Source organism: Meles meles, chromosome 2 (assembly GCF_922984935.1).
Source record: "Meles meles chromosome 2, mMelMel3.1 paternal haplotype, whole genome shotgun sequence".
NCBI classification, from domain to species: Eukaryota; Metazoa; Chordata; class Mammalia; order Carnivora; family Mustelidae; genus Meles; species Meles meles.
Genome location: NC_060067.1, coordinates 98,796,978 through 98,811,260, shown reverse-complemented (window position 1 = coordinate 98,811,260; position 14,283 = coordinate 98,796,978). Strand labels below are relative to the sequence as shown.

The 14,283-nt window shown below is 38.2% G+C and overlaps 1 protein-coding gene across 2 annotated transcripts in view; it reads left to right on the top strand.

Moving 5' to 3' along the window:
* ALPK1 (alpha kinase 1) overlaps window positions 1-14,283 on the top strand; it is a 118,837-nt gene that overhangs the window by 38,811 nt on the left and 65,743 nt on the right. Inside the window, exon 3 of one of the 2 annotated variants that reach the window (XM_045998295.1) lies at window positions 13,289-13,352. The exons of the other annotated variant lie outside the window; for it this stretch is intronic. The gene's annotated coding sequence lies outside the window, so the exon portion shown is untranslated. The remainder of the gene's footprint in view (window positions 1-13,288; window positions 13,353-14,283) is intronic. 2 annotated transcript variants of the gene reach the window in all.

Below are 14,283 nucleotides of genomic sequence, written 5' to 3'. Positions count from 1 at the left end.
TAGCCTGTGATTTCCCAAGACGGTGTTAATAGGGGGCGTGCTTCTCTTGTTTTTGTAGACAATGCTCATTTACCCGTGCTCATGGCTTTGAAGTAGTGGGTATGATTATTTTTGCACACATTTAACTTTTTGTTTATATTTTATTTAAGATAATATTAAATTGGGTTGTGATTTCTGAGCACATACTGCTAACTGGAAAGTACAGCAGAGAAGCCTAGATTATATGAGGAAAATGTGGGCGGAACAGACAGATTAAAAATATGTGTTGCTGATAACTCATTAAGCAAACACTTCCAATATACATAGTCATAGTCTGGACTTAATTACAGAATCAGATGAAGCAGTGGCTTCACTTTCCAGAATAGAGCTCACATTAGGGAGACTAAAGCCCAGTTTTGTTGACTCTCTAAACCTGGGAGTAGGCAGATTTAAAATAATTTCAGAACGGTCATTTTCTGTTTCTCAGAAGTTTATCAAGACCATTTCTTTTTGCTTGGAGTCCTTGAAACAGAATCTTAAATTTTTTTACTATTAGAAATTTCAAATGTATTAAAGTAGAGGGGGCAGTATAAGAAATCTGACATATTTTACTCAGCCTCAACATGTAACAATCTGAAGCCAGTCTTGCCTAATTTATACTCTCGCTTCCTCCCCACCTCCATGTCCCAAGTTATTTTGAACCAAATCTCAGACTTCATACAATTTCATCTGTAAATATTTAATATTTAATAATACTAAGATATGATATGAACTCCTTTTCCTTTTTCCCTTTTTTTAAAACAAACTCATTTTTAACATAACCACAGTACCATTATCTCACCTCAAAAATTAACACTAATGCCTTAATATCATTTATTGCAACTTAATGCAATCAGTGAGAAAACGGAAGGCCCTCCTTTTTTTAAGGGAATGGATTATTTGGCTTCAGTGTTACAAAATTGGCTATTTTGCTCCCATGATGTAAGAATTTCATGAGAACTTTTTTGTAGCAACTTTTATTGCTGATTTATGTGGTTGATAGGTTTTGTGGTATATGGTAATACCTTCCTAGAATGAAAATTTGTTGTTTTATTGGAAAATAAAAATTACATCATTATTCTAGTCCTACCCCACCTTCATTGATTCATTTGGATAAGTGTTTTCCAAACTTATTAGCTTCAGATGAAATTATACATGGAAAGCCACTATATATAACGGATGGAAATGAAATTACTCTGGGGCCATGCTGCCAACCGCTCATTTGGCCCATTCTTTCCCCATGTGGTGTCTTTCAGGTTTCGGTAAGTGAAATGTCTTCTTATAAACCTATACCATTTTCCCGTTTTGGTTTTAGGGTAAGACAAATTGCTGTGTGAAGCCGTGTAAAGAATAAGAGAGGGTTGCCTACTTAGTTGAAATTACCAAAAAATGACTATACAGTACTTAATTTTGAAGCTTACTACCACTAAAAAGAATGTTTCACTTAAAGTAATTAAAATGTTTATTGTAATGGGAAAAATCCACTGTGCTCATAAATAACGGCCCCACTTCTTAGTTGACTCTACTGGGGCCTCCTGGGAGGAGATGTATTTGCTCCCTGTCAGGATTAATCTATAAATGCAATCACCACTTAGACCTCATCAGTTCTTTCCTTCCCCTTCATTGGTCCCTCTGGAATTATATTGCAGCTTGAATAAGGTCAAAATTAGGATAGTTTTCCCCAGAAAAAAAACAGCCATTGTTATTTCAGTGCTTTAAAATTTGAGAATCAACCCAAGAGTTGTTTCTTTAAACAGCCTGGAATAGACATTTCTGTCATAGAATCCATATTTTACCAAAGTAATGCATCCTGTTTTTTAGTGTGGTTATTGGTTTCTTCTCCCAGAAAACCCAGGGACACAGAGTGGTCTCACATAAAAGCACAGTGGATTGGATGCTTAAAAGCTTGTGTCTAACACCTGCAGATAATCCCAGTGAGTTGCCATTTGAACTTGGACAAACTATTGAACTTCTGACTGTTTCTTCAAATGGGACCATATTACTAGCTATCTTCCTCCTTATAATCTTACAAAAGTAAGATAATTCTCCTATTTCCTTTCATCAAGATTTGATATGAATGCCTTGGCTTCTGTAATAGTGGAAAGGATAGAATGGATTCTCCAACTTGTCTAAATGTAAGTAAACTCATCCTCATTGGTTAGAATAATGCTTTGGAATATTTTATAAGCTAAATTATATATTTATTTTTCTTCCCCAATAAGGCTGTCTTTGAGGGTTGTCTATTCTGTTTCTGAGCAACCTTCAGAAGTATCAAATGCAAGATATGATGGATATTCAGCATATGCTTAACTACCATTCAGGAGTTTGCAAATGCAGTACATGTTATTTTATAAACCTGTAAGTTAGCTATGAAAACCAAACATTAAGGAAACAGTAGAAAACAGATGGTTAATTTTTCCTGGTAAAAGACTGTGTAAAAATGAATGTGTTTCACTTGCTTACTTTGATTTACTTATTTTTAATTTTTTTCTATTAGTTCTACACTGGTAAATCTTCCTTCATTAGCTAAAAGCAACGAACATAATTAACACTAAGTCTCGGATCTCCACCCTCCTCATTAGAGAAAAGAGAAAATGTGAGCTCTTCTATTGAGGAACTACCAAAGAAAGTGAGTGGAGTAGTCCAAAAACAATGAAGTTATCCCCCACATCAGGTGACTGATGCCGTGAGCACATTTGCTCCGTGACTGAGCAGTATTTTCCCCAGGAACAGAACTCTTCTAGAAAGTGGAGAATCCTGAAATTCTAAAACTGTTTTCATTTTCCAAGTCAGCCTGAAGAAAGGAGGGCCTCAAAGCTGTCTGCAGGTTACAGAGAGCAGAAGTAGGTCTAGTTTTTAAATAGTCTTTCTGGATCCTAAAATGACCCGTGTTAATTAAGGACTTTGTAATTTGTATACAATGTAGGATGCATAGGAGCTGTGAAGAGGTAAGTAAACAAAAAATTAAATGTGCCACCCTTTCTTTATAGACACCTTCCCCCCCCCCCCTTAAGATCACACAGGAGTGGTAAAACCCTGCCGTCAACTGCTACAGAGCCCCTTGCCCCTGGGCTGCATTGGTTATCACTGTGTGGAAGTAGTTCGGGGTGTGGATGTCTGCCTCACTCAATGCGACTTTTGCCTCTGTGCCCTCAAAGCATGTGGATGTCCCAGCGGTCGTCCCTCAGCAGTCTCTTGCCACTCGAGAAAATGTAAGACGCGTTTGTTCCCAGGCCAGTAGGAGGCTCCCTGCCAAGACCCATCGGTGGCTGGTGACATGCACACGCTGTGTGAATCACACAGCCACATGGCGGACTTTGATTATGTCAGGCCCGAAGTGTGGGCTGCCAATCCCCATTCCAGAAGCCCACCCCCACCCCGGCGCCTTTGACATTTTAAGTAAAAAATAAATAAAGGGCTTTGTGTGTATCTCGGAGTGAAGAAGAAGATGTGGGGTTGCGGGTGTTTCTGTCTGATCTGTAATCCGATGGACGCTCTCTCCCTGAGCCACTTCAGGGCTCACTTGCCTGCCGCCTCAGACAGAGGAAAGAAAGGCTGAGTGCTGGAGGCAAACAGCTGATTAAACCGAGTTGGCTGGGTTTTAAGAGGTTTTTTTTTAAGCAAATAAAACTCACATCTTTCTTCCTGAAAATGTCTAACTGGTCATAATATTTCAATTCTCGAACAGATTTTTATTCATTAATTGAGGGTGGATCTGGCGAATTACTTAGGGAAGAATCCCATTATTATAAGACTTAATACTGAGAAAAATATCAAGAATCTGAAAACGTTGCATAGCGAAGCAATTTTCTTTCTCAAGAACATAAATGCTAATTAAGTCAATAAGGAAATCGAATCCAAATAAGATAGAGAAAAATTAGGGGGCCCTTTAAAAAAATGAAATTTTATTTCCTGAAAATGTTATTGATAACAATAACTGATAACTTTGGAGCACTTATTACATGCGAGGTGATTCTTCTTGTGTTTTACATATATGTTACATTTACATGGTTGTATCATACAATGTTACAATATAATTCAATTCAATAAAACTCTGTGAGATTGGTCCTATTATTACCCTGTTTTGCAGATGAGGATGCTGAGACCTGACTTGTGTAAGGCTGCTCAGCTAATAAGCAGCAGAACAGAAATTTAAATCCAAGAACCCTAACCGTGCTTACCGTGGTCTCTACCGATGGCTCAGACCGTGAAAGTACACATCTTCATTTTGCTGTTCCTATAATTTCGCAGCCCCCTCATCCCTTTTGTCTTGAGACAGACTGTTCCTTTGTGGGCTACCTCTAACTCAAAATCTGCGTGGCTGTTTGCCAAATAACTCTCCTGGCTGTGAGAATTATGAATACAGATTTGAAAATATTTTGTTGCCGAAGTAACCTTTGTCCCCACATTTGCTGGCTTTCATCAAGTATGTAATGCTTCATAGTCGTAGCAGTTTTTGTACTTCATGCCATTTCCATATATACACCACACGTCACCTGCACTTTCCTCCTACTTCATCCCTGGAGACACCCAGCAGGTTTGTCCTTCTGACTGTGAAACGGGGCATTCCTGTTGCCTCCTCCACCAAACCACACACTACATTAGCAATCAAGTCTACACCATTTCTTCTTCTTCTTCTTCTACTTTTTTTTTTAAGATTTTTCTTTATTTATTCGACAGATATCACAAGTAGGCAGAGAGGCAGACAGAGAAAGAGGGGGAAGCACGCTCCCCGCTGTGCAGAGAGCCCAATGCGGGGCTCGATCCCAGGACCCTGGGATCATGACCTGAGCCAAAGGCAGAGGCTTAACCCACTGAGCCACCCAGTGCCCCCATTTCTTCTCTTCCAGTGAATTTTTCCTTGCCATGTTTTTCTCTAGAACCCTGGTATCTATTTCATGAGAAGGTAGGTGCGTTTGGAGGACAAGTCAGAAACCCTGAATTCTTACCCTGATCTTTGCTTGGGACTTTGGGCATGTTACTCAACCTCCTCCTGCCTCAGATTCTTCACCTAGAATTTGGGTGGATGATACCTGCCTCTGAGAGTCTACTCGCCAGTTTGAAGATCCTTCCAAGTTTGTAAAATAATTTTTTCCTGCTCCATGATTGCCCCCCAGTGTTATGGCAGCTCTGGATTTGGGGACATACCGAGTCAGTACAGGTGGCAGTTCTTCTCTCATTTGAGGTGCAAAAATATGAAGAAAACTCTTCCTGGAAATCCCATTTGCAAGTGCCGAATCCTTGAATAGGACCAGATGCCAGGTTTGGCTCACCTTGACCTGAGATGTTGCTCTTCCAGCCATGGGGGCCAGGCTCATAATTCGTCAGGTGTCACCATGGTTGATGGAGTGGGTAACTATAGCTGGGGACTATGAGTAACAGGCCCCATGATGATGACCTTTTTTTCCTCTCCTCTTTCTTCCCGAGGCCAGCAGGTAACCCATTGGTGACCCGGAACACACTGACTGCACTTTGCTGTGCAGTCAAGTTTGATAAACACCTTCAGCAGCTGGGAACTGGAGAGGGTGGGGCACAAGGACTAGAGAGACAGAGACAACTTGGAGAGAAGGGACAGCTGAGGCCTCCAGTCTCCCATTCAAACAAGGTGTGGCCCTCAGGCTGGAAGTCTTGATATAAAGAGCCACTGGAAAGAACTTCTCGGGTAGAATTCCCTCCCTCCCCCCACTTTTTTTTTTTTTTTAATCACAACACACACCTTCATTTTCTTTATATGTGAAAAGAAAAGGAGAATCAAATTTCTTAGCCATCTAGTGTTTGTTAAACTAAGGGTTCCAACTGCCTATCTCATCATTATTTCAATAGTCTCTGCTAACTCATGGATCCTTAATAGGAGATGAGGATCTCCTCCTCAAAGTCTCTTGTCGTCTCACTCTCCAACTAGATTTCTTTTCCTTACCTCTCTCTCTAGCTGTTCCAAACCCTACCCCCTTGAGAAGTCCCAGGGCAAGTGCCCCTCCCTGGTAAGAAAGGCTCCTTTGCTGTCTTTCCATGGAATCATTGCTCCAACCCGAGGGCAGAAACTGACATTTATTACCTGTGCAGTACTCCTAAACTTGAGTTTCTGTTTTCCTCTTTTCAATTTTTAAAAAAGATTTTATTTGTTTATTTGAGAAAGAGAGAGAGAGCTTGAAAGAAAGATCACAAACAGAGGGTAGGGGTAGAGGGAGAAGCAGACCTTGTGCTGAGCAGAGAGCCCAATGTGGGACTCCATCCCAGGACCCTGGGATCATGACTTGAGCTGAAGGCAGACGCTTAACTGACTCAGCCGCCCAGGTGCCCTCCTCTTTTTAATTTTTTCATTAAATGTCAAATCAATATCAAAAAATTATAAAATAGGTGTAATATAGCCAGAACGTGATAGATGCTCACAGATTAATCTAAGTCAAAAACATACCACTTTCTTTGAAGTCTCCTGTGTTCATACACTTCCCTCACATCTTTACTCTCTGCTCCATAAACCCACTGTTGTGAATTTTTAGCTTATCATTCCCTTTCTTTTCTTTGTAATTTTACCATATATATTTGTATCCTGTAATATTATATTGTTTAGCTATAAATGTTTCAAATGTTATGCATGTATTCTTCTGTGACTTGCTTTACTATATTTCTAAGTTTCATCTGTATATTACTACATGTAACTATAATTCACTTATTTGCTTATTCTATTCCATGCATAAATACACTTCAGTTTTCTAATCTATTTTCCTGTTGAGAGACATACAGATTGTTTCCTTTTGTTTGTTTACTATTACAAACTGTGTCATTGTGAATGTGCCTATATTTCCTAGACTCTGGTCCAAGATTTTCTCTAAACTAGAGTATATGCCTAAGAGTGAACACTGGGTCATAGTGTACCCACTGTGTGCATTTTTTATTTTACTAATAATGGCAAACTATAGTTTTCAACAGTGGTGAAGGGAAGTAACACTGTTCTTGATGACTGTTACCCAACTTAAATTTTTTCCCAGTCAAGAAGTTGTGAATGTTTATGATTTGAATTTTATTTCCTGATTACTAATGAGGTTGGACAAATTTCACATGTTCATCGGCCATCAGTGCTTTCTCTTGTGTGAAGTGTCTGCTCATTTTTTTTTCTATTGTGTGATTGGTCCTTTTTTACATTGACTTATAGGAATTCTTTATATATTCAGAATAGAAATCCTCTGCCAGTTTAAATACATTACAAAATACTTTCTCCCAGTTTATGACTTATCTTTTCACTTTCTTTATGGTGTCATTTTACTAATTAGAAGTTTATCTCTCTAGGGGCGCCTGGGTGGCTCAGTGGGTTAAAGCCTCTGCCTTCAGCTCAGGACATGATCTCAGGGTCCTGGGATCAAGCCCCACATCGGGCTCTCTGCTCAGCGGGGAGCCTGCTTCCTCCTCTCTCTCTGCCTGCCTCTCTGCCTACTTGTGATCTCTCTCTGTCAAATAAATAAATAATTTAAAAAAAAAAGAAGTTTATCTCTCTAATTAAATATAAGTCTTTTGTAGTTTGCTTTTTTTACAAGTAGTTTGAGAAATTCTTTCCTTACCAAAGGATCAAAAGGATATTCTCCCTTAGATATTCTCCTTTAGGAAATTCAAATCAAAACCACATTGAGATACCACCTTACACCAGGTAGAATGGCCAAAATCAATAGGATAGGAAACAACAAGTGTAGGAGAGGATATGGAGAAAGGGGAACCCTCTTGCACTGTTGGTGGGAATGCAAGTTGGTGCAGCCACTTTGGAAAAGAGTGGAGATTCCTCAAAAAATTAAAAATAGAGCAAACCTATGACCCTGCAATTACACTACTGGGTATTTATCCCAAAGATACAAATGTAGTGAAAAGAAGAGCCATAAATACCCCAATGTTCATAGCAGCAATGGCCACAATTGTCAAGCTATGGAAAGAGCTGCAATGCCCTGCAACAGACGAATGGATAAAGAAGATGTAGTCCGATGAACAGAAATTTCTGCAAAGAAGACATCCAGATGGCCAACAGACACATGAAAAGTGCTCCATATCACTAGGCATCAGGGAAATACAAATCAAAACCACAATGAGATACCACCTCACACCAGTCAGAATGGCTAAAATGAACAAGTCAGGAAATGACAGATGTTGGCGAGGATGCCGAGAAAGGGGAACCCTCCTACACGGTGGGTGGGAATGCAAGCTGGTGGACGACTCTGGAAAACAGCATGGAGGTTCCTCAAAAAGTTGAAAATAGAGCTACCCTACGACCCAGCAATCACACTATTGGGTATTTACCCTAAAGATACAAACATAGTGATCCAAAGGGGCACGTGCACCCAAATGTTTATAGCAGCAATGTCCACAATAGCCAAACTATGGAAAGAACCTAGATGTCCATCAACAGATGAATGAATAAAGAAGATGTTGTGCATATATACAATGGAATACTATGCAAAAGAAATGAAATCTTGCCATTTGCGACAACATGGATGGAACTAGAGGGTATTATGCTTAGCGAAATAAGTCAACCAGAGAAAGACAATTATCATATGATCTCCCTGATATGAGGAAGTTGAGAGGCAACAGGGGGTTTGGGGGGTAGGAAAAGAATAAGTGAAACAAGATGGGATTGGGAGGGAGACAAACCATAAGAGACTCTCAATCTCACAAAACAAACTGAGGGTTGCCGGGGGAGGGGGTTAGGGAGAGGGTGGTTGCATTATGGACATTGGGGAAGATATGTGCTATGGTGAGTGCTGTGAAGTGTGTAAACCTGGTGATTCACAGACATGTACCCCTGGGGCTAATAATACATTATATGTTAATAAAAAAAATTTAAAAAAAAGAAGAAGATGTAGTCCATATATACAATGGAATATTACATAGGCATCAAAAAGGATGAATGCCCAACTTTTGTATCAACATGGATGGGATTGGAGATTATGCTGAGTGAAGTTAGTCAAGCAGAAAAAGTCAATTATCATATGGTTTCACTTAGTTGTGGAGCATAATGAATAACATGGAGGACATTAGGAGGGAAATCGGAGCGGGAGACGAACCATGAGAGACTGTGGACTCTGAGAAACAAACTGAGGGTTTTGCAAAGGAGCAGGGTGGGAGGGATGGGTGAGCCTGGTGGTGGGTATTAAAGAAGGCACGCATTGCATGGACACTGGGTTTGGCGTATAGACAATGAATCTTGGAACACTGAAAAAAATTAAATTAATATGTAAAAATGAATAAATAAAAATTAAAATAAATTTTTTAAAGATATTCTCCTTGTAAGTTGCATACTTAGGGGTGCCTAGGTGGCTAGTGGGTTAAAGCTTCTGCCTTCAGCTCCAGTCATGATCCCAGGGTCCTGGGATCAAGCCCCGCATAAGGCTCTCTGCTCAGCAGGGAGCCTGCTTCCCCCTCTCTCTCTGCCTGCCTCTCTGCCTACTTGTGATCTCTGTCTGTCAAATAAATAAATAAAATCTTTTAAAAAAGTTGCATACTACCCCTGGGGATAAAAATACATTATATGTTGGGGCGCCTGGGTGGCTCAGTGGGTTAAAGCCTCTGCCTTCAGCTCAGGTCATGATCCCAGAGTCCTGGGATCGAGCCCCGCATTGGGCTCTCTGCTTGGCGGGGAGCCTGCTTCCCTTCTCTCTGCCTGCCTCTCTGCCTACTTGTGGTCTCTGTCTGTCAAATAAATAAATAAAACCTTTAAAAAAGAAATACATTATATGTTTATAAAAAAAGTTGCATGCTTTTGTCTTTAACATGTAAGCCTTTAATCTAACTAGTATTGATAAAAAAAAAAAAAACCAATTAGCTCAATGCCACATACTAAGCTAGTATAGTAAACCAAATTTCCCTATATAAACTGGATTCTATTTTTTAGAAGCTCAATTTGCCTGCTCTACTGCCAGTAACATTTAAATCATTTAATATAATATTGTATTAATTATTGGCATTTGTTATGACACTCTGCCTCCTCCCTTGTTATTTTTCATTAGAAGTATTTTGATTATTCTTGAGCATTGTCCTTCCACATGAATTTTAGAATCACTTGGTCAGGTTGACACACAAACATACTTAGAGCTGTAGCAATTTTGATTGGAATTGCATGAAGATATAGATAAATTTGGGGAAAATTTGTATCTAATAATATTGCATTTTCCAGGCCACTACCATAGAATATCTCTTTATGTATTTAGATTTTTATTAACGCCTTTTAATGAAGTAAGTTCTCTAATTTTTCTCTAGAAGTCTTGCATATTTATTATTAGAATTATTAAGTTACTTCATTTATATATACACATGTACACACATATATTATTTTTATTATACCTTACATATTTTATGCCCTGGCAAGTGGTGTATTTTTTAAAAATTTTATTTATTTATACGACAGAGAGACACAGCGAGAGAGGAAACATGAGCATCAGGAGAGGGAGAAGGAGAAGCAGGCTTCCCGCTGAGCAGGGAGACTGATGTGGGGCTTGATCCCAGGACCCTGGGACCATGACCTGAGCCGAAGGCAGATACTTAACCATCTGAGCCACCCAGGTGCCCTAAATGGTGTATTTTTGTTAGATTATGTTTTCTAGCCCCTTGTTGCTGATTTTTTTTTTTTTTTTTTTTTTTTTTAAAGATTCCATTTATTTATTTGAAAGACAGAAATCACAAGTAGGCAGAGAGGCAGGCAGAGAGAGAGAGAGGAGGAAGCAGGCTCCCTGCCGAGCAGAGAGCCCGATGCGGGGCTCGATCCCAGGACCCTGGGATCATGACCTGAGCCGAAGGCAGAGGCTTTAACCCACTGAGCCACCCAGGCGCCCCCCTTGTTGCTGATTTAAAGGATATTTTGCACAAGATTGGGTTTATTGGCTTATTGAATGGTAAAATCTTTCTAAACTGTATGTTCCTGGTGTTTTCCTTGTAAGAAGATTTTTCAACTACTAGTTACAATTCTTTAAGATTTTAGGACCATACAGGTTTTCTGTTTCTCCTTGGTTTCTTTTAAGTAACATACTTTTCTAGGAATTACTCATTTTATTATTTTCAAATTTATCAGTAAAAAAGTTTCAATATTCTATTAACCTCTTCAAAATCTCCATAGCATCTGTCACACCCCCTTCTAAGATTTTTATTCCTACTTCTATTTGTTTGTTCTCCATCTCTTGATCAGTTTTGCCAGCAGTTTATCAATTTCATGGTCCTTTGAAAGAACTTTATTTTGTTGAGCTTCCTATTGAATATGTTTTTTATTCCATTAATCTCTGTTCTTATTTTTATTTCTTCTACTTTTTTCATATATTTTTTTTCTTACTTTTGGTTATTCAAGCTTAACTCTTTAATTTTCCAGCATTCTTTATTTGTAAGTATTTTGGCTATAAATTTTCATCTATGTTCCACTTTGACTGAATTCCACATTTTAACATGTAGTATTTATCACTGCATTGTTATATTCTCTAAATTTCATAATGATTCTTTCTTTGACCTGCAAGTTATTTAGAAGTATATTTCTTTTTTTTTCCTTTTAAGATTTTATTTATTTGATATATAGAGATAGATCACAAGTAGATAGAGAGGCAAGTAGAGAGAGAGGGGGAAGCAGGCTCCCTGCTGAGCAGAGAGCTCGATGTGGGGCTCAATCCCAGGACCCTGAGATCATGACCTGAGCTGAAGGCAGAGGTTTAACCCACTGAGCCACCCAGGCGCCCCTAGAAGTATATTTCTTAATTTCCATCTATACGAACATTTTCTTTTGTTATTGATTAAATTTAATTGCCTTTGGTCATACAGTGTCATATGTATACTGTTAATCTTTCGATATTTGTTGAGATTTGTCTCATGGCACAGTAGGCATTAAATTCTTATAAATGTTCCAGGCATGCCTGAAAACAATGTATATTCTGCAATTGTTTGATATGTTGTTTCATAAATAGCTATTAGATCAAGTTCATTAATTGTGTTAATCAAATCAATGATATCATTACCATTTTTTTTAGTCTGCTTAATTTATTAGTTTCTAAGAGGAGCGTGTTAAATTTTCCCACTATGATTATGTATTTGCATATTTTTCTCCATGGTTCTTTCACTTTTTTGTTTCATACATAGTAAAAGTTATGATTCCAGATGCATACATCGAATTGCTTGCTATACCTTCCTGGTGAACTGAACCATGTATCATTATAAAGTGCCTTTTTTATCTTTATTAGTGCTTTTTTCCTTAAAGTCTATTTTGTCTGATATTAATATAACTATACTTTCTTTTAGTTAGTATTTTCCTAATATATCTTTTTTCTATCTTATTATTTTTAGCCTTTTTTAATTCTTATGTTTAAAGTAAATCCATGAAGCTATTTTTTTAATCAAGTCTATCTTTATGTTTTTACTGTAATATTTAATTCACTTATATTTGTTTGAAATACTAATATATTTTAATTTATTTCTACCATCATATTTTGTATTTTAAATTTATCCTGGGACACCCGGATTGCTCAGTTTGTTAAGCATCTGACTCTTGGTTTCAGCTCAAGTCATGATCTCTCAATTATGGAATGGAGCCCTGCTGCATTGGGTTCTGCGCTCAGCACGGAGTCTGCTTTGAATTCCCTCTCTCTCCCTGCCCTTCTCCCAAATAAATAAATAAATAACATCTTTTTAAAATATTTATTTATTTATTTATTTGAGAGAGATGGAGAGCATGTGGGCAGGGGGAGGAGGAGAGGAAGAGAGATAACAGACTCTGCACTGAGCATGGAGCCCACTGTGGGACCCCATCTCAAGACCCCAAGAATATGACCTATGCTAAAATCAAGAGTCAGACACTCAACCAGGTGAGCCATCCAGGCACCCCTTTTGCCTTCTTTTGAATTGTTTTGTTTCTTTTCATTTTTTTTGCCTTCTACCAACTTGAAAGTTGTATGTTTTATTTCAAATTTTTAAGGATTATCTTAGAAATTTTTAATATAGTCTAAAGTTAATATCTCCCCTCCTCCTACCAGTTCCAAGATCTTAAAACACTTTAACATAAATTACTCTCCTCCTGATATATATGCTCTTTATGTTTGTATGTGTATTTTTCTATTTTTTTCATCTCATTGCTCTTGTTGTAGCTTTATACAATCAGTATTTACATTTAGCCAACAATTCACCATTTTTGTTGCTTATTATTTTTCCTTGAATCTCAGACCTTTCATCTGTGATCCATTTCCTTGTATCTAAAGCATATACTTTAGAGACTTGGTTAGTAAGAATCTGTTGATGTTTATTTTTAAATATTTTTATTTTTCAGGATTTCCCCCCAGCATATTGAAGATATCCTCTCTCTATCTTCTAGTTTCCATTGTTGCTTTTGGGTAGGTAGCTATAAATTCATTGTTGTTTCTTTGAAGGTATTCTGTCTTTTCTCTCTGGCTACTTTAAAGATCCTCTGTATGCCTTTGGTGTTCCCTAGTTTTGCTATAATATTACTACATATAGATTATTATTTATTTATTTAACGTGCCTGAAGATTATGGGTATTTTAATTACTTTCTTTCTCCTGTTCTTGGTCCTTATATCTCCAAACATTTCTTTTGCTTCCCTCTCTTCTTCCCTTCTAGGATTCCAATGAGACATGTTCTAGAGCTTTTCTATCAATCCTTTGTTTCTTTTTTTTTTTAAGATTTTATTTATTTATATGACTGAGAGAGATATAGTGAGAGAGGGAACACAAGCAGGGGAGTGGGAGAGGGAGAAGCAGACTCCCCACTGAATAGGGAGCACAATCCAGGCTCATTTCCAAGACCCCAGGACCATAACCTGTATACTCATATTTTTTGTTATTTTATAGGTGGAAATTCTTTGAAGCTTAGTTTGAAGTCAGATTCCTTTAGAGAAGATTATGTTTCATTCCACCGATTGCCTAAGAAAACCACCAAACTACCAACCTAGGACCTTTTTTTTTTTTTAAATGAAATTCACATGTACAATCACCTTTTATTTGCTGTAGCTATTTTATTTTTTTTTTATTTTTTTTTTAAGATTTTATTTATTTGTCAGAGAGAGAGAGAGTGAGAGCAAGCCCAGGCAGACAGAGTGGCAGGCAGAGACAGAGAGAGAAGCAGGCTCCCCGCTGAGCATGGAGCCCGATGTGGGACTCGATCCCAGAACGCTGGGATCATGACCTGAGCCGAAGGCAGCCGCTTAACCAACTGAGCCACCCAGGCGTCCCTGCTGTAGCTATTTTAAATAGCAAGCATGGTGTTAGAATATTATTTATCTCTGGAGATCTTGAAAAACATCATA